The 25,674-nt window shown below is 42.9% G+C and overlaps 1 protein-coding gene across 6 annotated transcripts in view; it reads right to left on the bottom strand.

The window, feature by feature from the left end:
* The window catches only part of SHROOM3 (shroom family member 3), a 270,211-nt gene that overhangs the window by 135,724 nt on the left and 108,813 nt on the right, over positions 1–25,674 (bottom strand). The window contains exons 1-2 of one of the 6 annotated variants that reach the window (XM_081148825.1): positions 19,751–19,965; positions 5,072–5,134 (exon numbers count right to left, since the gene is read on the bottom strand). The exons of 4 other annotated variants lie outside the window; for them this stretch is intronic. The gene's annotated coding sequence lies outside the window, so the exon portion shown is untranslated. Of the gene's footprint in view, positions 1–5,071; positions 5,135–19,750; positions 19,966–25,674 lie in introns of those variants that run through there. One more of the 6 variants, XM_081148823.1, reaches the window with a different exon arrangement.

Raw genomic sequence — 25,674 nt, 5'->3', positions numbered from 1 at the left:
GCTGGTTTTCTTTGGCTGGACAACCACCACATGGCAGTTATTTTCTGTCCTCGTTTTACAATAAAGAAAGACTGGCACTGGCTTGTTTGCTTTGGTTTGACAGATAGCGTTGAGATTATATCCTTATTTGTGAAGGAAAACAATACGCCATCAATTTTCCTTGCAGAAAACACTGCTCCTTGCTCGCCTGGGGAATTCTTCAAAGCCCTTTGCCCTTTGCCCTCCAAAAAATAAATAAAAATAAAGCAAAATGGGTGCCAGGTGGAAAGAGCTGCCTGGAACAAGTTTGAGAATCTAAACTCAAGGCTAATACTGAAAAAGTAAATTAATGCTGCCTCTTCTGTTAACCTCAGGCAGAATCTAGAATGATGCAGGAATGTGATAACCCTGCACTCTAGTTGAATGTTAGAAAGGCATAGATGGGCACAAAGACTTACTGCTAACCGTGCTCTTAGCTTTTATTCCGATTCTGATGGAAAGGAAGTTGTCAACATTATTTGGCTTTATTGATTTCAGAGAGGAAAGGAGAGGGAGAGAGAGAGAAACATCAATGATGAGAGAGTCATTGATCAGCTGCCTCCTGCACGCCCCCTGCTGGGGGTCGAGCCCAAAACCCAGGTGTGTGCCCCAACCAGGAATCCAACCCCGATCTCCTGGATCCTAGGTCAATGCTCAACTGCTGAGCCACACTGGCCGGGCCCCAGACTGTTTTCTATAGCAGCTGTATCATTTTACATTCTCACCAACAGTGCATAAGGGTTCCAATTTCTCCACATTTCTCCAAGAACTGTGCTCTGTTGTCTTTTATAGTAGCCATCCGATGGGTGAGAGACGGTGCCACACTGCGGTTCTGATCTGCATTTCCCTAATTGTTGAGCACCCTTGCTTGCGCTCATTGGACATCTGTATGTCATCTTTGGAGAAGTGTCTATTCAAGTCACTTGCCCTTTTAAAAATCAGGTTGTTTGTTGTTGTTGTTGAGTTCTATATATTCTGGATATTAACCCCTTATCAGACATATATTTGCAAATATTTTCTCCCACATCCCTGAGTTTTTTATCTGGGACCTGAGAGTTTGCATTTCTAACAAGTTCCCAGGTTACTCTGATGGTTGGGGCCCCACTTGGAGAAACTGCTCTACATGACAATGTTATCAATCACTTTACATATACGCCTACCTAAGCCTCACATTATCATCCCTGTTTTACAGACTAAACAGAAGCTCAAAGGGTAAAACTTACACAAGGTTATTCCACTAATAAGTGGTAAAGCAGGGAGTTTCACCCAGTCCTTCTGACCTGGCTACACCCTCTCTGCCGCACTGAGTAGAACAAGTCCACAGAGAATATACTCTACTGACCAAGTCAATGAACTTGAGAAAACAGGTGATGCTTTCTAAGCTCTGTCTTTCTTTAAATCAGGACTAAAATTCTGGACCCCTTTCCTTGGCTGTTATGTTCTGGCTTCATTAAGATGAGTTGGTAAAGCAAAGGAATCAGCTTGAAGTCAATGGGGAAATGGTGGTGGTGGGAGGCAGGGGTGGGACACTCCAAGGTCTACTAGACCAGACCAGCCTGATGAATAAACTCGCTTAAGAGCATAATATTTAGCTTCGGTAGATTAGGCAACTGTTGTGCCTTCCTCCCAAGGCTGTCTGTGTTTAGCTATTGCCCTGTTAGCAACACTCAGTCAGGACCTCAGGTAGCCCATAAGGGCCTTCTTTGTGTGCGTGGGAAAAGGCACCCTCAGGACCTATGCAGGCAGCACCACAGTTCCCCGCCAGGTCCTCGAAGGTGGGCGGGTTTCAGCTCCTGTGTGCCCTTTAACTGGACCCTGTGCAGTAAACACCTAGAGACAAAGTGTAATAAGGTGCACAGTCATCACCACTGCTGCTATACTTTAACAACCCTGCTGACGGTCAGTGTTACTAGTGGTTAAAGGGTATACATGGCCCTGATAGATGATAGATAGATGATATAGATAGATAGATAGATAGATAGATAGATAGATAGATAGATAGATAGATAGATAATAGATGATAGATAGATAGATAGATAGATAGATAGATAGATAGATGATAGATAGATAGATAGATAGATAGATAGATGATAGATGATAGATAGATAGATAGATAGATAGATAGATAGATAGATAGATAGATAGATAGATAGATAGATAGATGATAGATAGATGATAGATAGATGATAGATAGATAGATGATAGATAGATGATAGATAGATGATAGATAGATGATAGATAGATAGATAGATAGATAGATAGATAGATAGATAGATAGAGATAGATAGATGATAGATAGATATAGATGATAGATAGATAGATAGATAGATAGATAGATAGATAGATAGATAGATAATAGAGAGATAATGTATGGCCTCCTGATTACTCATTTCACTGGCTAACCTAAGGCTGGCAGTAACCTAATATCCATGACGGTTTTATATATTGAGGATTAAAACAATTCATACTTTAGTGAATTTATCAACTTCAGTGCATAACTCACGTCATCACGCCCAAATCAGTGACTTATTCTGATGTAAAGCTGGTTATTTAAAGCCAACGTATCTGTTGTTAGGCATGAGAAAAATAATCCATCCCTCGAAGAAACCAAGCCTGGCGCTTTGTGTTGGACTCCACAGCTGTAAAGCAAAAGCACGGTGGTTCCCAGCCACCTGTAAGCAGAAAATGCGGAGGTCTCCGGATGACACAGGCCGTATTCATCTTCAGATGTTGACATCCCCCACGGCCACCACCATAAAAACAGAATTAAGATGCAAAAGGAATTCAGAACCTTCCTTGGCTATCCCAAGCCTTTTCAAATTTAAATGAATATCTGTTAAACTAATTAAGGGAAGATGCAATGCTCTCTCTCTGTGCTCATTAGAGAACAACTTACCAGTCCTAAATTCCTCTGGGAGTGGGAGTGAATAGGTCTCCACACTCTTGCTTAAGATTCCTGGCTTTGTCTATTTCCAGTTGGGCCTGTTTATCTCCTAGACCCAGCAAGACCACAAAATACACCTTGAATCAAGTTTCAATTCCATAAAACAGAAATGGATAAGATTATGATGAGATGTTGCAAGTAATGTTCTGTAGTCAACAAAACTGGGGGAAATGAGAAGTAATCATTTATATCTGAGCGGCACCTTTCTTCCCCCAAGATGTCTTATATTTATTAACAGATTGCAAATCTCAAATGTTTCATACACATGCATACATAAATATAAATATCAGATGCACACACACACTTGACAGTTTCCCACCACTTGTGTAGACTTTGAAACTGATGCTTAGTAAACTGATTGGGTAAAATATATGCAAATTGTGTCAGAGTCTGGGTGCAGTTTAACATACCGAGACTACTACCTGCCCCTACAGCATTTGTCAGGCTCCCGCCAGCTACCCAGCACAATACCATGTAATGTAATTTAGTGCATGTGAATATAATTTATAATCTAGGTAATTCTGCACACAGAGATTTTCACCCCCATTTTACAGAAAAGAAAACTGAGCTTTTAGAGCAGGTATATTGCACCACACTGGTAAACATCAAAGTCAGTAGTAAGCATGATACTTACAAATATTTGCTTGTATAAAATATATGGTATTATTGCCTTTAACAAATATTGGAAAATCTGAAATAATAAAGAATAATTCTGTATCTAAAATTTTATCATTAGAAAGAAATTTAACAGTAGCTATTAGAATTTCCACCAAATGTCTATAAAGATACATTTTTGAAAATAAGAACTTTTCCATCTATTTAAAAACCTACATTTCCCCCTTATTTTATTCATTTTTCCTTTTTCAGCAATCCCATTAGGTGAGCCCCCCCCACTGGCGTCACTTGGCTAAGTTGCACAGTTCTCTCCACCTCTTGGATAGTTCTATTTGACCATTTTCTTTATTATTTCTTCCTTTTGCTATTTTTATCTTAAATAGGATTATTATAATTTCTACTTAGTCAAGTTAGAGGGATGAGTTACACTTACTTTCTCCCTGGCAGCACACTTACAGTTTAAAGGGATACAGAGCAGCTAAAGGGACACAGAACTTGAGACAACAATGCCAGTCAAATGCAAATCTAATTTAGGTGTTCAGTATTTTTCCAGAATTTGTTTGGATTTCTACAATGAGAACTATTCTCTCTCACTAACATGCAATCAAATGCTGTTTAAAATCTCTCTGGTTTGAATGTCATTGACACAGTGTTGTCTTCTGGGTAAATCTCAGCTCTTGATCTCTCCACTCTTGTATTTAATTAAAGTTCACTCCGACGATGCCATCGAGGCCATCAGCTCCACTGCTGTGCCCACACATTGCAGTCAGTATGAAATAGGGCCAACCTATGTCCCTCCGGCAATCTTTCCACAGGTATCCTCATACTGACGCTCTTATCGCCAAGGGGACATTGCTTGTACAGCCCACGTTTGAGCTGTAGAAGAGGCCATTTAAATCCAGATCAGCTCAGTGTTTACTGCGAGGCTTTGTTCAGCACTGAATCCAATGTGCGTCCACTTTGCCCCTTGAGGAATTCAGTGCAACAGCCACATTAGGCTGATTTTGACATGTGTTGGAGACGAAATGTACCTTAAACATCAACTAGTTCACATTTTTGGTTTTAGAGGTGAGTAAATCCTTAGCTTTATATATTCAGGTAATTATCTGACTCTAACTGAATATATTCAGTTATTTATTTGAAATTCAACCCAGAATAAATAGCACGTAATTCCCAGATCTCTTATTTTGAATGCAATATCACATCTGTCTTATAAAACTTACAATTTTAGTGTTTCTACATCCTTATATTCTCCCTCCCCATACTGCTTTAGGTGGTTATGATTTCAAAAGTTTTCAGACACCGTCTAGCAATTATTAACATTGATCCTGGAAAAACAATGATTTCTAATATTTTCAAGGCATTCCTCAAATGGGTGGGTCTCATTTTAACAAGAAAATTCAGACTTTCAAGAGATAATTTTGATCAAGCACCTTTGTTTACTGGAATAACACACAGGCAATTTAGATACCACACTAAGTAGGAGGTACATACCTAAGTGATGTAGTTAAGCTCAAAAGCAATCATGTGTCTTAGGAGAGCAAGTGAGATGGGTTTCTAGAAAATAAAATGAAAAATCCAAAGCTATAAAATCATCTCCACCTACTTGTGCACAGCATTTTGATGCTGTCCTGCTTCAGAACAACAAATACAATATGTCAGCCAGTTGGCACAAATACAGCCAGAATATACTTGACATCAACAATCTTTAGAGCACAATCACCCAACCCCTACCAGTATCACACAGGTTAAAAGAGTTGAAAGCATCCTCAAGGCAACCAGAAGCTCAGATTCTAATATATGGCTCCCGCTGCCTGAAGACTGGAATGCAGTTGAGGCTGGGGACCCAAAGTGCTGACCCCAGTGTTTCATGGGGTCATAGAAAGTCAGAGGATTTGATTATAAATCAGTAAATCTCTGTCCTAGTAGTTCCAAAGTATGTGTTTTAAAGAAGATAACTGTCTCAAGAAACACGAGGTGATCAAAATTAGGTGCATGTGCACCACAGCGGATTTGGGCAAGCTGCAGGGACCCCATCCACCCCGTCCCCTGCTTAGTACAAATACAGAATATCAACGTACAATGCAACAATGACAATGATGACAGTAAGGTAACCAACACACAACCGAGCGCACGCATTAGCTCATTTAACCTTTACTGCCACCCTCTGAGGAAAGTACTATTCTTCTCATTTTGAAGATAAGGAAACCGAGGCTGAAAGAGAAGCGATCTGTCCAAAGTTCCACGATCACAGAGTCAGTGACAGAGCCGTGACCTGAACCCAGGCAGTCTGGTTCCAGAGCGCCTCCTCCTCACCCTGTGTCATGTCAGCAAAGTGAGTTCCACTGAACTGTCTGCAGATGGACTAACATTCATCATAATGAAAATTTGTTTTCTTACAGGCTGACCAAGAGCGATTCAACTGAAAAAACATCTCCTATCATTGATTATGTTTATTTATTGTGATTAAATTTACTTTTGTCTATTATTTACCAATAATCCTCCACTAGTAAGCTCAGACCTGGGTGATCTTTCAAAGATAAAACAAAACCTTTCTACAGAGAACAAAATCAAGAAAATTGACATACAGCTGCAAGTGGTCATTTATCAAGTGATTATAATAGTTTTCAATAAAGACACAATTAAATGCACAGCAAAATGGAGATGAATTTTATACCTTGTAGGATATAAATACATAAAGTCTGGAGAAGCCCTTTGCTTAACCTTTTCTGTTTGCAATAGCATGATTACCTGTAGGACTTTGTGATTTCCTTTTAGCTTACTCTTAAAATCATTGAGCTTTTTGGATCATGAGCAGTACTTATCACAGGAGTTGGGTTGGAAAGTACTCAAATAATAGTTTGTGAAATAAAGATACTCAAGGAAAACAGAGAAGAAAGAACAAAAGGAAGGTTCTGTGAGTGCTCCTGGATGGCTTCACACTTGGCAAGTATTTGCAAAGCCAGCTTTCCCTTTCCTTGAGGGAGTGTTGAAATGTGAAGGCATTTCCACACCCACCCTCTCCTGCTCCTCCCTTTATCACACAAACAGCTGGGCGTCCACAGCGTGCTAAACCCACCAGCTGAAAAGTGAACATTTGAGTCAATCTGGTGGTTGTTTTTTCCGACCCATAATCTCCCAAGCAAGTGGCCTGGTGATTTTTTGGATAGAACTGTCTGATACTTTGAGAGCTATGTAGAAAGAAGACAGCTCAGACTAAAGTTCCATAAGAAGGTAACCAGCACTTTTTTTCCTATATGGACTGAGGAAAATAATTTCAATTCTCAGAAAGCAATAGGAAGGCTAATTTCTTGCTGAAAGAGAAAGTCCGGTATTGGATAATAACCACCTGTTGCTCTCAACAGTCATTATTTAACTCAGGGTTTCTCAGCCTTGCCACCACCTGGGCGGCGAATTCCTTGCGGTGGGCACTGTCTGGGCACTGTAGGATGTCTACCAGACGCCAGGGGCACAACCCCAGCTCCACCCTGAGCTGTGACAACCGAAAGTGTCCCCAGGCATTGTTAAATGTCTCCTGGGGAGCAAAGTCACCTTGGTTAAGAACAACTGATTTAAATTTTTAACTGTCACCAAATTTTCTTCTTTCTTTTTCATGGCATGAATGGCTAATTTTAAATATTTTGAAATCTTTTCAATTTTTTTCTCAAAGGCATAACAGATTCAAGAGTAGTATAAAAAATACACTTCCACTTTTCCTAGTCTCTGACTGTTCCATTCTCATGTTGTTTCATAAAGATTTAACAACAATCAAAGACAATAATACTTTATGCTCGAACATGTCTTTCTTATCCCAGGCACTTGAGCAATATTAACTTCTGAATTCTCACCACTCCCCTCTTTATAGGTGAGATGGAGGCACACTAGTTGTTTGTTTTCAGTTACAATACAGCATAAAAACGTTTTTAATTTGTGAAAGTATAAAATGAAGACATTTATAAAAATATTACACCTCCAGGGAATGAAACTGGCAGGGCCGTCAGAGACATTCCCGAGCCGTGACCAAAGTTACAGTCACCCAGTGTCTTATCAAAACCGTTTGATAAGAAAGTTAAGTACACTTTCTTTGGGTGTAACTGGCAGCTGAAGCCTCATCTGGTATTTAACCATAAATATTCTATGTTGAACTAATCAATGTAATATCGTGTATCGCTTTAGTGGCCTATTAAGCCCTAGGAAAACATCTTGGCTGTGTGGAAACCAAGAGGACACAGATCTCCTCCTTCTTCCCAGGGGTTTCCATAGTGTAATGGTATGTACACTTCCCTGCCCGAGCATCATCAGCCCCGTATCTCAGGGCACATTGGGGGGGGGGGGGGCAGGTGCGCGGCCTGCCCTCTGACTCACGGCGCACCGCCTGCTCCTGGGGCCAGGCCCCGAGGAAGCCAACATGCTGTGCAGTTACCATCTGACAGATACAGGCCCAAGGAATAATAAAAGTGGGTAAAAGCTAATTGTATCCTTTCTTAATGCCTGCAAATCGGCATTAATAACAAGAACGACAGCAAAAACAAGGGCGACCCCCCCCCACCACCTGTGACCGACGTGCTACCTGCCAGGCCCCACCTATGCCAAGCACTTCACCTTCATTATCCCCAACAGGTAAGTCGTATTCCCCACATTTTACAGACGGGGCTTATAGAGATAAGTATCCCGCCCTACGTGCTAGAAGTTGATGAGCTTTGAAATCAAACCCAGGACCATTCACCTCCAAAGCCTGAGCTGCGAGATCATTACGACAAGCGCAGAGACAGAAAGACTGCTGCTGGCGTGTCCGCCTTGAGCCACAAAACAGACGAGAAACTGCTTTCTCCAGAAGAATGAGGAAGGCTTTGGGACATTCTAGCTTTATATCATTTTACCCTTGAAAGAAAGAAAAAGGGTGACAAGCTAGCTATCTACAGCTGGGCGTTGCTGTGTCGTATCTGGAAAAGACTGAGTATCCACTGCAGGAGATTTTGCTGTGCTTGGAAGGGGTAGTAACAGTTTGCTTTAATAGCAATTGGCCACTCTGAAGGGGCGCAGCTCAAGATCAGGGCGTTTTTCCAGTCTCAAAAGCTACTATTGAAGCCTTCCTTTTAATCTTTAACCATGATGCTTATATAAGGAAATTTTTTTTTGTTTTTCAACAGTTAACATCTTACCACACCATGTCAAAGTTCTTGGGTTTATCAGTCTTTGCTGGGAAGCTATAACCTTCCACTGAGCTGCTGACGTTAAAAACCTGGGAGCCATCCTAATCGCCTCCCTTTCCCTGTCCCTCTCCCTCACTGAAAGAGCCAGGCTTTCATCCAGTCTGCCTAGTCTACCTTCTAGATATCAAATCCACCACTTCCTCGGGCCCTCGTTATTTCTCACTTGGACTAGTCCTCTCTCACTATTTTCCTCCAGACTTGCCATCTTTAAAACCACCTTCCAAAATGCAGCCAGGATCTCTCACATGCAGCTCTGATTTCGTCACTGCTCTGCCTTTTAAATTCTTCATTAGCTCCCTACCACCTTCAGGGTCCTTTTCAAATTCATGAGCATCCTCACATGCTCTCTGGTCAAAGAATACCAAATACCAAATATATTCAGCCCAGGTGACACCAGGGAGTAAAACCTGGGCTGATGTTAGCCCTGCTCCCACCCCATCTCTGCAGATCTTTTAGTAGGTCACCCATGGGCAATCTGCCCTGAAGCCCAGACTTAAGGTTCTCATCAAGTATCTCTTGGTTTACTTTGTCTAAATGCCTTTACCTACTAAATCTCTGCCTCTTACTCATCCTCCTAAAAATCAAGACAATCCTCCTCCTACAAAAAGCTTTCAGCTCTTCTATGCTACCAGGAAAAAGCCCATAAGGGCATGCCTACCTGTTACAGATTTTCTTGTCTATTTTCCCACCAGACACTGCACTCTAAGAAAGCAAAGATCCTGCCTTTCAGACATGTGCCCATAAAGCCTAGCACAGTGTCTGCCAGAGTGCAGATCAATGGTTGCTGGATGTCAAATAATGAGTGGGAGGCTTTATCAGTCTTGTCACCATGTAAGAGTCCCGGCAATTTGGAGATCAGGCCATGGGGGGTCTGCTTCCTCAAATTACATAATCCCTGCTCAGATACCAAGAAGCCAGATTGCATTTAGTAATTATTTCATTAACCTATGACTAAGAAGAACAAACGTCTTGGATTTCAACTGCCTGTCCCCTCCTGACAAGTTCACTGATACATCCGTCAAGAACTATTTTGGCCTTTACTGCTCCCTCCTTTCATCTTCCCCTCCTCCCAGACTTGCTCGACTTCACAAGAGCCATCTAGCTGGATGGTGAGTGTGTGGGAATTTGTGGTACTCTATTTTCATGAATGTTTGCACTTTCATAATACAAAAGTTAAAATAGATATTAAAAAATAAAAATAGAGTTGTCCTGGCCAGGGTGTCTCAGTTCGTTGAGCATCATTCTGTGCACCAGAAGGTCACCAGTCCGATTCCCGGTCAGGGCACATGCCCAGGTTTCGGGTTCGATCATCAACTGGGGTGCATGCAGGAGGCAATTGATCAATGTTTTTCTCTCACATTGATGTTTCTCTCTCTCTCCCTCCCTCTCTCACTTCCTCTCTCTCTAAAAACAATTTTTAAGAAAGAAAGAAAAAATAAAAATGAAGTTATCCTACAGAACCACAGGCTCCACTTCTTATATGTGTGCCTTTCATGGGATTTTCCTCATTAGTCCTATCTGGCTCTCCCAGTTGGCCTGCCCCTGATGCCCATACTGATTTCATCTATGATTTCACTCAGTTCTTCTTGTTACTCCCTCCTTAAATCCCTCACTAGTTCCCTGATACAAATCCAGAATTCTCTTCTATGTAAGCCAGGCCAAAGGGAGTAGAGCTGCCAGACTTTAATTCCCTGTCAAAAGCACTTGTATATCTGAAATCTAGCTATTTTGCTTATGAAAAATGTACTTTTCAATTAGGTGCACAGCTATTTTAGGAAGGACTGGGCAGATATCACATGTTTTTAATCAGAGATAGATATTATTGTCTCCCTGCTCACAATTATTCTAGGAGGACATGGCCCCCACCAAACCCCTGCTGAAAGGGTGAGACTGGACTGGCTCTTCATTGGCTCCAAGCAGAACCTTTCAGGTTGTTACCTGTGGAACTTGCAACTGGGGCCCAGAGGCTGAGTTAATTGGGTGATGAAAGCTCCAGAGCTCTGAGAACACAAAGAGTGGAGCCCAATGATGGCTGCATGGAGAGCCAGGGCCACACATAAGCAGATATGGAAGGATAGAAACTCAGAAGTTTAGGGAAATGCATCAGACAGGATTTTGTTGTTATTGCAAATGATAAAGTGACATTAAATCCACAAATAAATTTAAGCAAAAATGAAAATTTCTTGGAAAGGTCAAGGATGGAGAGGGCCTCAGGGATTGAAAAATAGTGTCAGATGATCTGTCACCCTATCAAGCACCATCTCTTCAGGTGTGTGTGTCTGTCTGTCTGTCCCGGTCTCTATGCCTATGTCTGTCTGTCTGTCTCTTTCTCTCTCTCTCTTTCCACCCTCACTTTTTTCCTAGGGCAAATAGGGTTTTCCTTCAGTGTGTGGGTGGAAGGGAATACAGAAAACAGCCACAGAACAGAGAACTTCAGGTTTACATCCTCTCATACCAGCCATTTCAAAAGAAAGCTCTGCCTTCTCTTAGTCTGTATATAAAACCTCAGGGGAGGACTTTGAGTGGCTGGGACACATATTCATCTAAGGCAGGCCCTTCTGATTGTTTACTCAATGGTCACTTTCCCCTTCTTCCTCACAAACATAATTCCGATCCCATTACAGTGCCAGATGCTCTGGGAGGTGAATTATTCCACAGCCCCAAGAGAGAAGTCATTCTTGACTTATATCAATCATGGTACCTTGATTCCCCTGCCAGTTACTAGTCTAGGCATGAGTATAGAACACAACCAAAGAGATCTGACCCAAAGGAGAGTTTGCAGGAGAGCTTTTGGTAAAATGCTCCTCCTTCATAAAATACACAAAACTGGACTTCTTCCTGCCTTTGGACAAAATTGTATGAGGATATGATGACTGGAGCTGCAGCAGCCATCTCGTAACCACGAGGGGCAAATCTGGGGATGAGAATCGTCATGATAAGAATGATAGAATGGAAATAGATAAACCTAGAGCATTGCTCACATCACTATGCCATTCAGTTAACCCTAGAACCATGTTTTCTGGAAAGCCAGTCTGCAGAGAAAGTAATGGAACTGAAGTTCAAAGTCAATTGAAATGAGGAACTATGTAATCCAATGAGAAAGTGAATAGCTGCCTACTTGCTAAATCATAAGAAAGGCTAACAGTTATTACCTCCTACTACGAGTCGGGCAATGTTCCAAGTGCTTCATATGTATTGATCTACTGCACCCAAATGTTCCCTCAGACTCAGGCTTTCTCTACTCTGTAATAAATCTGTGAGTCTCAAAGTACATTTGTGAAATGCACTGAGTCCAAACCCCATGTTAAAACCTTGATTTAGTGGAATTCATGGTTCTCTGGTTTCCTCCTTTCCCAGCTGTCACATTGGCAGGTGTTAGTTTGGGGCATTTTGGGGCACGTTTCCAACATAATGTGACTTATTAATTAAAATATCAATGAGAACCTAAAAGATGAAATTGTTGACACTGTTCAAATAATTGCCCCTTTATATATTCACCTCTAATTTTACCTGTTTTATAACTTTTTAAAGTTTTTGTATTAAGTGATACCTTGTAGTTACATATGTCTCTGTGGCCCTGCGAGATCAGGAAGGCGTTTCTATGGCCTTACTACTGTTTATTCATGTCACACCCTTACTCCCTCACTCATTCAACAAATATTTGAGTATCTGCCATGCCTCAGGCGCTATGTTAGGCACTAGGTATCAACAGGTTACATTCCCTGCCCTCATGGGGGGCAATAAAGTGTAGTGATATGCCAGATCCCTTTTTTTTTTCCTTCTAAATCAACAGGAGTGCTAAACAAATGAAAAAGGTCTATGGGACTAGACAAAACATTTTGGGGCACATCCAACGTAGGAGTTAAGAGCGCAGACCCTGCTGGCCAACTGCCTAGGTTTAAATCCCAGCTGTGACTGTGTAACCTTGGATTAGTTACTGAACTGGTATCTCAACTGTTTGACCTGTTAAATGGGGATTAAAATTGTAGCTTTGTCATAGGGTTGTTATGAAAGCATTTTATAAATCGTGTAGAACATAGTAAGTACAATAGAAGTGTTTGTTCAAAAGGAAAAGTGAGTTATAGTCTACCCACTGATTATAACTAAGCAACTTTGCAGCAAGTCGTGGTGATGTGACAAGATGCTAACTTTGGAATCTGCAGACAGGAGCACAGCGTTTTCCGTGCTGTGGAGGACCCGGGCTCCAGGCACCAGGACCAGGGTCACCACAGCAGGAGGATGACTCCCCTGGCTCCACAATCACAAATATTTTTTCTTGTTTTCAGAATCCCCATACTAAACGTCAATTAAAGAGAATTTAAGGTGACTTTTCCTGCAGAATTTAGCTTTTAATAAGCAGACCTTGGAAGAAAGCAGAACCACAAATTTGGAAGACATCTTAGAAGTTAAGCTGTTAAGTTAAACCGAAATGATTGCTAACCTCTCTGACCAGTGGTGACCCAGCCTCTAAGGGGACATTTCCACTGATGAGGCTGTACAGTTTTAGAGAGATTTTCCTTTACGATCATCTCTAGCTATCATAAGGTACTTCCTTTTTTGGTTCCCAAACCACTTATGCTGGTTCTGGAGCAAGGATCACCCCAGTTCTAAATGATAGTCCTCAAATGCATGGAGAAAAGGATTCCCTCTTTTCTAGTTTTTGAGCTAGCCATCACTTGACATGAGTTATGACCAAAACCCTTCATTCAAAGGTGGAGATCAATAGAATCCAGACACTCACAAGGGTGTCCAGGAAGACCATTGTGAGAGAGGGTTCTTGAAGTGCCCCAGAAAACCAATCTTGCTTCTGGGCTCCGGAGACATTGATTCCTTGTTTTAATTTTATCTGCAATAGGCTCCTCCCCACCTGGAATCCTGTGGCCTAGAGAAGGTATCATAATCAAAACTTAAACATGAGTACATTACACCATCATGTGAATTTAGTGGAATTTAACAGAACTTTTGTAGCTGAAATTTAAACCAAATGTATCAAAATACACCTGTCCCTAGAGAGTATGGACTTAGTACTTTCCTAATAGAAACAATGGTTTAGTTTAAACAAGGCTAGTTTTTGAAGACAAGGCTAAGTTTTTCCCTCTCTATGTATGAAGACATAGAATGGGGACCTTCTTAGGTGATACAATTGAATACTTAAGAAGCCAAGATTGGGAGCTTAATTCTCATAACAAGAATCAGCTTTGATCAGAACAAAACTCTCTCCTTTGTGACCACATCATTCTATCTATAAACCCTAGGCAGTGGTAATAATAAACAAATGGACATTAGCTAACAATTATGGAAGATTTTCTATGTGGCAGTCACTGTGCTAATATCAAATCATTTTATCTGAACTTTGCAACAGCTCTGAGAAGTCAGTCCTCATACTGGCCATTCAGAGTAAAAGCCAAATGCCTTTCAGTGGTCCAAAAGGCTCTTCCTAACTTTTGGCCTCCTGCACTGCCTCTTGGTTCTTCCTCACCACACAGTGTCATCTACACTTTCCCCCCACGGCCTTTGCACGTGCTGTTCTCTCTGCTTGGAGAGCTCTTCCCCAGCTCACACCAAGGCTCAGTCTTTCACCCTCTTCAAGCCTCCTTTCAAATATCACCTTGGTGGGGCTGCTCCAACCACCCTTTGGAAAATTGCAATGCCCCCTCTTGCCACTATATAACCATAGTTCTCTGCTTTATGTTGTTCCATAGCAGTTATCACTGTCTAACCTTCAACACAACTGACTTATTTGGGGGGTTGTTATCTGTCTCCTTTGGCCAGAATTTATGCAAGGATTTTTGTCTACTTTTGTTCATGCCCAAGAAACACAGCTGGCACATGATAGGCACTCCATAAACATTTGCTGGTAAAATTTTATACATGAAGCAACAGGTACAGAGAGGGTAAGTGGTCATGCTTTTCATAGAAAGAAAGATTGCATTAAGGAACCCACATTCCAGAAGCCAAACTCGAAGTACATATCCGTTTCCTGAGGGCTAGTGGTGTCACCTTTGACCAGCAGGGGCAATGCATTAGATCTGAATCATACTTCACGAGGAGAAATACACATTAACAATTAAGAATATAAAGAAGTATTCCGTGTTTACTATATTCAACAATTATATATGTGTACGCAAAATTGGAGTAATTTGTGACTCTCCCTGGAAATTTTATTCAATAAGACTTGAGGGAAACTTAAAAATGTCAAGCTAAAAAATGAAGAGAATATAAAAGTTCTCATGAAAATATTTTCCCAGGGTTGGACGATGGTGAGAATGACAGCATGTAACACTCCTTTATGGATGTCATTCGGATTCAAAGAGCATTTCCCAGAGTTCCTTTTATGTAATTATATTTAGCCTTCCTAACAATGCAGAAATCCAATTTGCAGATGAGGAACTACGCTCTCAGAGGTTGTGTACCTTTCTAAAATAGCCCAGTCAGGGTAGCATTTGGAATAGAATATAGTTCTTCTGGCTCTGGCTAGCATGCCTGCCCCTGTACCAGCTGCCAGCAAGGCTTCAGGTACTGATGATTTTACAGGGGCTGGCATCCTGAGGAACTAACGCAATTTTTGTTTATGGCTAACTTAATGCCTCATCAATTAAAAAATTTAAAACTATTAATATCACTTTCCCACCCTCTTTTTCTAAGGTCAACTGTTACACAGATTGAAGAGATTCCCATTGCAGCAATATATCATCACAGTGAAATTAGTGTCTTTGTCTGAAGTTCATTTCACTAACTAGACAGCCAGGCTTAGAGCTCACATTATTACAGAGGAAAAAATGCAGCTGCTGACAGCATTGCTAAGAGCAACAAATACCAGGAAATCCCCAAGCTCCGATCTCTTTTTCTTAATCATATTTTTGCCAATTATTTCTCCACAACTTTAGAAACTTGTTTTCACCTCCACCCTTTTAAAAAATAAAAATAAAAAAATTTCTACCCCCCCGGGGGGGGCGGGAATTAAAACCTCAAAACCAAATACAAATTGCTCATTTAAAGAATGGGAATGAAAGATCTGGGGGCTTTTCTTCCTTAAAAGCTCATCATTCTGTAGAAAGAATCCGAATGCTGTCCTGATTCTTCTTGGGCACTGAAGCAGGTTTTGGGGTGTGTTTTTTTGTTAGTTAATTTTAATTAAAATTTTTAAAAAGCACCATTCTTAAGAAGCTGTTGCTATGAGACTTCCTGGGCCTCAGCAGATGGCCACAGAGCGGTTCTCAGCCCCAGCCCAGCTCTGAAGGCCCGCACTCGGGCGTGCCATTAACATTCCTGAAATTCCTCCGGCAGCTCGGGCCTGCGGCCTCTCACCAGCTCCCCGCAGCTCGGCCAGCCGGCCTCGTCAAGGGGCCTGGGCTGAAATCTGTTATAAATGAGTGATCAGGCCTCTCTAGGAACAGGCCACAGCAGAGAGGCTGCTGTCCTCCGTTTCGGCTTTAGACAAACGTCACCCACACACCCCTGGGGTTTTGAGTTGCACAGGAGAGACTGCGGGCACACACGTGTATGCAGGCGCACGTACATGTGCACAGATATACACACACGCACACGCACTCACAAACTCGCACCACACTCCACACCCGATTCATTTCATTGTTTGTAAGCCTCTGAGCCCCTCCCAGTCACAGAGCGACCCCGCGAAGAGAGCAATACATTTTTGGACTGTAGCATTTTTAGTGCCCAGGCAGAATTGCTCAGGGAGAGGTTTAAAGGATTCTGATTTTTTTCTTTTGAGAAAAAGACATAAAGGGAAAGAGAACTGCAGGGCATTCGAGTTTCTACTTTCTCATGAACTTCTTGGTGCTGCTGGACAAATCAGTCCATTTCATCACCTTTCTCTGTCTTCCCAAGTGGGACAACGACACTGACCTCCGGGCATCAGATAGAGGAATGAATGAACCATGATTAACAAACGACTGGGAATTATTGCTTAAATATCGGGTCGGTGAGACCGGCCTCCACTGCTCCCAGGGAAAGGATAAGAGAGGAACTTGGAGACCTGCGGCCCCGGGTCTGATGGCTGGGACCACCGCCCCTGGAGGGCTGGTCCGGAATGCTAACCACTGTCTTTGATGGGAAGGGTCTACTGGTAGCTTTATTTGTCCACTACAGAGCTTTGGTGCTTGGAAAAAAACAAGTAATTCTAAACAGCCATAGCTTTTCAGGGTGGGGCTCATTTAAATTCCACCTCCAGGCTTGTGGCTTTTAAACCAGGCCTGGAGTATACAGTGAAGTCCTACTCAAGTGTCTGATGCCAGGGCTCACTTGATCACTTGACAGGACGTCAGAGCAATCCTACCAGTTTCAGTTCACAAAGTTTGCTAAGAGCTTTTCTCCCAATGATATCAGATGATATGTCACAATACCGCACCGCCACCATCATCTGACGTTCATTTTTTAATCTAATCTGTCCAAGTAAGAAGCCAAATAAGTTGAGACTGCTTAGGTTCCTGCCTTTCAAAGTCATCTATTTGTCTGAGGTGTGAGCATTAGAATTGCTGGAAGTTTTTCGTTTTAAAAAAATGCCTTTGAAAGTTTTGGCCTTACAAAGAGTGCCAATTTTTTTGTATTAACCAGTGACATTTTAATGAAGCCATCTATGGAGGAGTGGAGATGATACTGTTTCTTTTCCCATGTGTCTAGGGCTAAGGGACCCTAGCCAGCTTGTCTGGTCCCTATGGCCATAGCACATGGAGCAAAGGGATGTTTTGCCCAGCTGTTCAGCCTCTGAGCTCACAGGCCTCTCCAGCTCAGAAAAGTCAAAGCAAAGGCTGAGATCTGGGGCTGTTTTTGAGGAAGGGAAGGGGAGAGAGGGAAAGTTGCTGGGAGGGAGGTGTCTGACCTGTGCAGCTTCATTTGCATAACTGAATCTTTCAAGCAGAGCCAATGGGACCCAGTGTGTGTCTGGGAGGGGGGAGGCCCTGTGCCTTCCATTGTGAGGGGACCCTCACCACACAGCAGTCCAGGAGCCTGGCAGACATTCCACAGCTCCAGAAAGGGCACTTTTAAAAATTGTCACTGGGGAAAAATGAATTTAAGATCATTAACCCCTCGCCCTGATCTAACTCTCTAATGATACTGTTCTTGGGATGAAATATATGTGTGTATTTTAGTTAACAATTGTGTTAAATTACATATTTGGGGGTCTCTGGTACTCTGCAGATAAGTACAAAAGTTTTCTATACTCTTAATTAAAAATGTGGGGTTTTTTGTGACTTTATTTTCTTTTTAACTAGCTATACAGATGTTTTTCAACTAGCTCCCCCTTCCTTTCTGCACCTCTTCAGAACACAGGGTTTTGATGTGTGTATGTTTTATGGATAGTGTGTTTCGTTTTGTTTTGTTTTTTAAGATAGTGAGTAGGGCTAAAATATATGTATCCTTCCCCATGCAAAAATGACTTATCCTTTATTCAGGAAGACATCTTTGATTTATACACTCTCTAGGTGTAATTCATAAGCGAAGGCAGAATTTTGAAATTTAAATCAATGCTAAACATACATTTATTTAGCTTTCCAATATCCATTTCTCCTTCAACTCCCTCAACATTAATAAATACACTTAGTATCTACCTACCAACCAATCTAATTTTTCAGTTATCACCAACCATCTGTCCTATTTGCACGCACATTATATTAAAAATGATTGCTGTAGACTTGTGTGATGATCCCATTTCACCCCATAGGTAATGTCATTTATGATGCTTTTATTCATCAAAGCAGTCATTTTTAGTATTTATATTTAGCATTACTAACATGTTGATCTTATTATGGAAAATTGTTCTTATAAAGATGAGTTAACAGCTGAGAAAGATGGAAATTTCCAACTGGTTATGAACATTGGAAGAAAAGACATATTTTGAATGTTTAACATCAATTTCAAATGAATGGTTCATGAATGTTTACCGCCTCTTTTCACCACCTCTATCTGGTCTCACTATTACTGTTTACTGCTTGAACAAATCAGCCAGAATTAGAGAACACCTTTGTTTCATGAAGGTGTTTATATTTTTGGAATTAATAATATGGGGAAAGTAGCCTTAGAGCCTCTTTGGATTTACAAATAGATCATTATTCATTTACAGAAAGTTATCATAATAAAAAAAAAAAAAAAAATGAAGGGAAAAGTACTTCCTCCCTATCAGGACGAGGCAGGCAGGGCTGTTAAGCACTAGTCCCAAACCACCAGTCTTTTTACCAGCCGTGGATTACTCAATCCCAGAGTGACAAGTGTGCTGACAGCAATCCAAGAGGGAAGACAGGATGGTCCTTGATGCATTTGTCAATCAGCTTACAAGTAAAATGAAATCAGAGCAGAGCTTAAGTTTAATCAGAATCATGGCTTAATATGCCCAAGCACCTGGTGCCCAAGTTTGGGTGCACGCACTTAGAATCTGTCTTTTGCCTGAAGCGAGCGAAGAGAGGCAATCCAACCCCACACTGAAGTGAAATTCACTAATTCTCCCATGTCGAACAAACCTTAAAAAGAAAAACTGCTCTGTTATTACGAGAGAAAAAGTTAAAGACAGGTTTAAAAATGAGCGGTGATCGGAGTGAGACTAGGAATCCTGGGGTGGCATGACTGGAAGGAGCCAGGATGCTCAGCCCGACTCTATGCGATTATATAAGTGAGCATGTCGTGTGTGTTCCCTAATTAAAAGTTACTTTATTCCGCCGGCAGTGGAGCTCCTCATCGGGTAGGAAGGCGTCCACAGTGAGGCGTCAGTTGCCTGCAAGGGTTACAGTAATTTGTCAAGTACCCCCGTCCAAATTCCCAGCTTTACTTACGCCTGGGTATCATTTTGCAAGCACACCCGACAGCGAATAACTTAGCTTTCACCAGAAAGGCTTAAGCTAAACGTCCCTGACTCTCTTTCCCAGTTCACCTTCTCAATCATGCCTTCCTGTCCAGATAAACGTGGGCTACAGCCTTGAGAAAGCTCTCTCATTTAAAACCGACTTACCTTAGGGGAGTCTAAGCGAGCGGGTCCATTGTCCTCGGCTGTCTGCCGGGCACCTCTGTCCAGCGTGACACTGGCCAGGCCGGGCCGCCGAGGGGGCTCAGTGGCTTGGGAGAGGTGGGTGGCACAGAGGCTCGATTCCAGCCCGGGAAGAATCCGCAGGAGCGAGCGCCAGGAGGGCGACAGCTAAGACACAGGTGCTGACACCCGGCGCCTCTGCCGGGAGCCGAGCGCAGAGGCAGCTCGGGTTACTGCCCTCCTCCCAGCCAATCCCGGCGGCCTTCCTGACAGCGGCAGGCCCCACGGGAGGGGGCACCCGCGGCCAGAAGCGGGGAGCCGGGTTCCACCCCGGCCGCCGGCCGCCCGGCCCAGGGCGCGCTGTGTCCCACGCCCCGGAGCAGCTGTGCGTGGGGCTGCGGCAGCGGAGCTTGTGGTAGCGGCTAAGCCCCGCCTGCCCTTCCCCGCAGAGCGCCGCCCTAGGTCCTGTGACTCCCACGCCGCACGCTGCACCCGGATGACAATTAAGAAGGTAAGAAAGGGCGGCTGGCCTTGGCAGCTGTGACTGCGCAGTGCCTGTCCGCTCTTCCTCCCGCCCCCTCGCACTTCTTTGCAGCTAAGTTCAGTTTTTAATCAGCGAGGGTTTGTTGCAAGCAACCGTTTCCCACAGAAACTAGGAGAGAGGGAGAACCAAAGAAAAAGAAAACTCTTTCTACAGTCATCATTTCCAGAAATAAAATCCGAAATTGCAAAACTCGCACACATGTACAAAGATCCTGCTTGTGGGCAGCCGCGGCAGCAGGACGCTGCGCTCGGTTCGCCGCAGCGGAGCCCGGCCGCAGGCCCTCGGCGGACTCCCGCCCGAGCCCGGGGAGCCGCAGCCCTCTCGGCCCTGCGCGTGCACAGCGCTCCGTTCAAGTTGTGGTATCTGCCCCAGACCAAACAGGTAGCCGTCAGCCAGCAGTGTCCGCGGACACGGAGAGAGGACAGCGCAGTGCCCACGGAAGGAAAACGGGCTCCCGCGGCTGCTCGTGGGCCTGGACGTGCACTTTCGTTACAGCTGCCCAGGTGAGGGACGCAGATCACAGGCTCCACAGATCATTTGTAGATCTCCCTGCTGCAGAATCTTTAAAAGACCGGCCGGTTATTTTTTAAATGAGGAAGAAAGGCTAGGGAGAAGGAACGCACACAGACACACCGCAGGATTCTGAAATCACGGGGGCAGTACACTCTGAACACAGTGGTAATTTCTATGTCAGACACCAAGGAAGTCTGCAGCATCCTCAACGATGGCATTACATTTCATCTTAATTTTGAAATGACTTTTATTTAAAGACTATTCCTGTATTAACTAGAAAGGCTGTCGCTCCAGGATGTTCCACTTGAATTCCAGAGCTATTTATATTCCTATAATGTGAAATCTAAGGAAATAGGACTGAGGCAAGTGTGAGAAGGGAACAGTGGTCAGGGTGGGGCAGAGAATCAGCTTTCAGAAGAAACGCCTTCCACTAGATCTTGCACCATAGATGCATTCTTTCAAAAGTAGCCTTCTTTCCTTTTAGGACGGTGAAATTCGTACCCCAGTTTTATGGTCGCTTCCGTCCTGCCCACCCCCCCTTACAACCTCCCCAAACACAACTGAGTCCCATGTCCTTTCATCATAGGCTACTCTCTCCAAGCCAGAGTTCAAGAGCAGCCAGGCCATGGCATTAATTTTGACTGTGTCAAATTCAACCTCCTGCTGCTGACCAGGAGCTCTTCTCCACAGTGCAGAATGACAACCGCTGACGCTCGACATGTTTATCATAATTAGCTGCCTGCTTATGGGAATGCCATTCCCTCCAAAAGCAGAATATTCATGGCAGTTTAAAGGAGCCAGGACTACTCCCTCTTCACTTTTCCAGAAATTTCCTTGTAGTCCAGCCCTGTCCAATCTCAGCTCACTTTAAATCTACTCTCCACCAAGTTCCCTGTGACAACAGCCTCAACCAATTGGTGGCTCTGGGAACTGTCCTCATGGATGCTATGTAGCATTAGAAGAGAGGATATTTCCATGTGATTCTTTAGAGAAGCTAAAGCAAGCAGGCAAGTCAAGAAATTATATTGAAGCAATTAAATCACCTGTCCTTTCACAAATTATGAAATCACTTAGGGAACCATTGTTATGTTTACAACGAATGGATGCCTATTAAATATTGGATTGAACCATATGAAATTGTCTATATTTGACAACTTTTGGCCTACTATAATAGCAATTCAATGTGATTCAACCTGTCGTTGAACTATAGTTAACTACCACACAGCTAGTAATTATGTGTCAGTAGTTACTATGTTACCTTTCCTAGTCACCACAATTCTATAAGGTAAATGCTATAATTATTGTTACAGCTTCACAGAGAAGGAAAGGGAGGCTTGGGGAGGTTAATAAGGTGTTGAATACCTCACAGCTCGCAAGCTGCAGAGCTAGGGGGTCCACACCCTGGCAATCTGACTCCAGAGCTCGCACTATGAACCAGCACCCTCTGTGAAGGAGCATCTGAATTCTGACTTTGGCATTCACTACTTTGTAACCCTGTGCCAATTACCAAACTTCTCGAAACCTCAGTTTTCTCTCCTCCTGAAGTGGGACTGATGATAGAACCTATCTGCTGTGAGGACGAATGTGATGATGGAAGTTAAGCACGTAGCCCAGTGGCTGGCCCTCGGGGAGAGCTCCAATGTTAGCTAATAGCTGTGGTGTGGGCAGGATGATCTCTCCCACCTTCCCCAGGACCTGAAGTGAGACAGCACACTGTGTGTCCCCATTACCCTTTGGTGGCCTGGCAGCCACTCATGGACAGAAGGATAGTGGAGTCTGGGGTCCTCAAGTCTGGAAGTGACGCCCTTCCCATCTGTGCACATGACTTTGGTACATAGAAAGTTCTTCACACTGGAATCCACTACCTCCCTCCACGCCACGCTGCCTCCCCACCCCCGGAAACCCTGCCCTCAGCCCCATCTTCTAGTTCCTGCTTGCTGTACCTCGGATTTCTATGGGAATCTGGAACGCTTTCACAAACATCTTAGATTTCTCATTTATTACCTGCCTAGCTAGCTTGTTTGGCAATCAGCTGTAGAGGATTACACAATCCATGCTCAAAAGGCACTGATGATCTAATCTGGAAGCAGTGTTGTGGAACCCACTAGTGCACTGGACCAGGACGTGGGGGAGTGGCTTACAACTTCTGGTTCCGCCACTGACCTGCTTAGTGACCTTGAGCAAGTCACTCGTCACCTCAGTCTAATCCAGAACATCACTAAATTTCCTCCCAGTACTAATACCTGTGGTGAAGAGAAATAAGAGAATATACTAGATGAGTTTTTGGAGAAATAAGGGTTATTTATTTTTTCTTTTCTCTAAAAGCTAGTAGCTTGCTTATCCATTCAGGCACATCCTATTTTCTTCTGATTACCTTTTAAAAAAAACAAACCCACAGGCAGGAGAGGTTTATGTTACTCTGTTGACAAACTGCAGACCAAGATAGATGGCCTTGATTTCAGAACACCAGGTTTCCACCAGTATGTTCCATTAATGATTTGTACATGTCCCTGTAGGATGCTTGTTGGTGACTAGAGATAGGGGTGCCAGTGGAGAGAAAGCCTCACACAAAAAATGAAGAGAATTTTCCATTTCTTTGAGTCTGCGCCTGTGCATAACACACTTCTCTAGCAGCTCAGGGTAGATTCATCTACTATGTGAAGTAGATATGAAGGCCTCTATGGCACTTACTTGCCAGGCCTTGTATGTTTATGGTGTGCTCCAGAGGTTCAAAGTACTTTCATAGAGAATATTTCTAAAAATTAAAAGTTTGTCCTCAATACTCCCAGGAGAAATTGAATTTTATGAGTGGAAGACATAAAAATAGCCTGTTGGCCTCTGGTTTGCTTTCTTGTCATAGAGCACTCGTCACCTTCTAACATACTGTATAAGTTACACAGGTATCATGTTTGTTGTTCAGTCCTCTGCTCAGAAGAATGTCAGCTCCTTGAGGACAGATGTGTTTGTTTTGATCATGGCTGAGTCCCAAGCATCTAGAGCAATGACTGGCATATATTAGATTCTCAATAAGTAAATTAAGCTTTGTAAAATCATGTTTCTAAACAATTCAGGTAGAACTGCTATCCTGCACATCTCACTTTTAGAAATCACACTGTGTCTTTAGGGAGAAGAGGCAACGTAGAATAGATCACACTGGCGAGGACAGTGACAAGGGCCACGGTGACGATGACGTGTAAGGCAAAAAGGTAATGCGTTTTTGTGGGGTTCAGAATCAGGTTAGCCCTGGCTGGTGTGGCTCGGTTGGAGCATCATCCTGTGCACCGGGAGATCATGGGTTTGATTACCACCCAGGCACATACCCAGGGTGTGGGTTCGATCCCCAGTCGGGGCGCATACAGGAGGCAATTGATGACTGTATCCCTCTCACATTGATGTTTCTCTCTCTCTTTCTCTCTCTTCCTCCCTCTCTAAAATCAATAATTAAAAAGTTAAAATAAAAAGAATTAGTTTAGCACAACTCTGCAAATTTTTCACATAGAAGTTCCACGCTGGAAAAAAACTCAAAAACTGGGTAATAAGCCTAGAGAGAAACTTAAACTCAGTTTCTCTTTTCAAGTTCCTTTTTGATTAATTTCATGGGAAACTGTATTTGTTGGAGAACTCCAAGTGTTTCTAAAGGAGTCAGATCCTGTCCTCAGGAGAGTGCATCCACACAGCAGCTGAGCTAGGTTCACTTTGCACTCAGGCGAACATTTTTTATCCCAATCTGACCACGTGCTGACGTCAACATTGATGAGATAATGCCTGTAGGCCTCTTAGCATTGTAAAAGATGTCAGTTAAGTCCAAAGTATTCTTATAAAATACCTCTCCTGTACAATAACTGTGGGCCATAAACCACTTGTGATTCAGAAATCAGAAGGCATATTTTTTTATTGCTGGTGCTACTGATGAAAGTCACACTTTTCAATTTAAATTATGCTTCTATTGTGCTGTGTGAGACTAAGGCCTAAAGTAATCATATCACCCCTGTTCTTTTCTCTCTCTTCACATCCTCTAATTTTGGGGTGGTGGGGTAGGGAACCAAGGTATTTCTTCTAAAGAATGTTAGTGGCCGGAAGGTAGCAAATGAAGGCATTGAGCTTAGTCATCCCTTCAAAGCCCCAACATTCCCAGTGGGGAACCCCAACTTACTATCGAGCACTAAGAATGGCAGTATGGAGGAGTTACATTTGGGTTCCCACTTTACCCTTGGGGGAGAAAAGAAAACTGGAGAAAGAACATTGAGGAACAAAGACTACAACATTATTAATGACTCATTTCAATCTCTAGGAAAATTACATGACCAATATAAAAAATGACTGTGGTGTAAAGGTAACAGCAAATGCCAGTTACTTTTTAATACTTACGTGCATACTTATTATTTCGTAGGGTGTTTACTACATACCAGGCAGGATACTGAGCACTTTACATGTTTTGTTTTAACTTCCAACACAGCTGCTAGGGAGCTACTGCTATTATACCCACTTTATAGCTCCCAGGCACAGACAGATTACAAATTTGCCCAGGACCACAAAACTAGCAAGGACTTGAACCCAGGCCACCTTGATTTCAAAATATATGCTCTCAGACACTACTGTATATGTCATATTTGTTGTGGCTTAGAAATGGGGTGTGCACTGCATGTTCAATATTTAGGAGTTAGAGGATTTTTCTGGCTGGCAGATTTCTCCTTAGGGAGACTGTGCCACGCCACCCCCACTAGGTATCAGCAGAGTAGATCAGCTGAACGGCGCCAGCTCCCAGTAACGAGAGAGGTTGTCAAGCAATTAGCCTGATGATAATTTGGTATGATAAACCTGCTTCAAATCATAATTCAAATGGACAGTGTAA

This window comes from Miniopterus schreibersii (genome assembly GCF_964146895.1).
Source record: "Miniopterus schreibersii genome assembly, chromosome: 1".
NCBI lineage: Eukaryota > Metazoa > Chordata > Mammalia > Chiroptera > Miniopteridae > Miniopterus > Miniopterus schreibersii.
The sequence above is the reverse complement of the archived record's forward strand: the minus strand, read 5'-3'. Positions and strand labels throughout refer to the sequence as shown.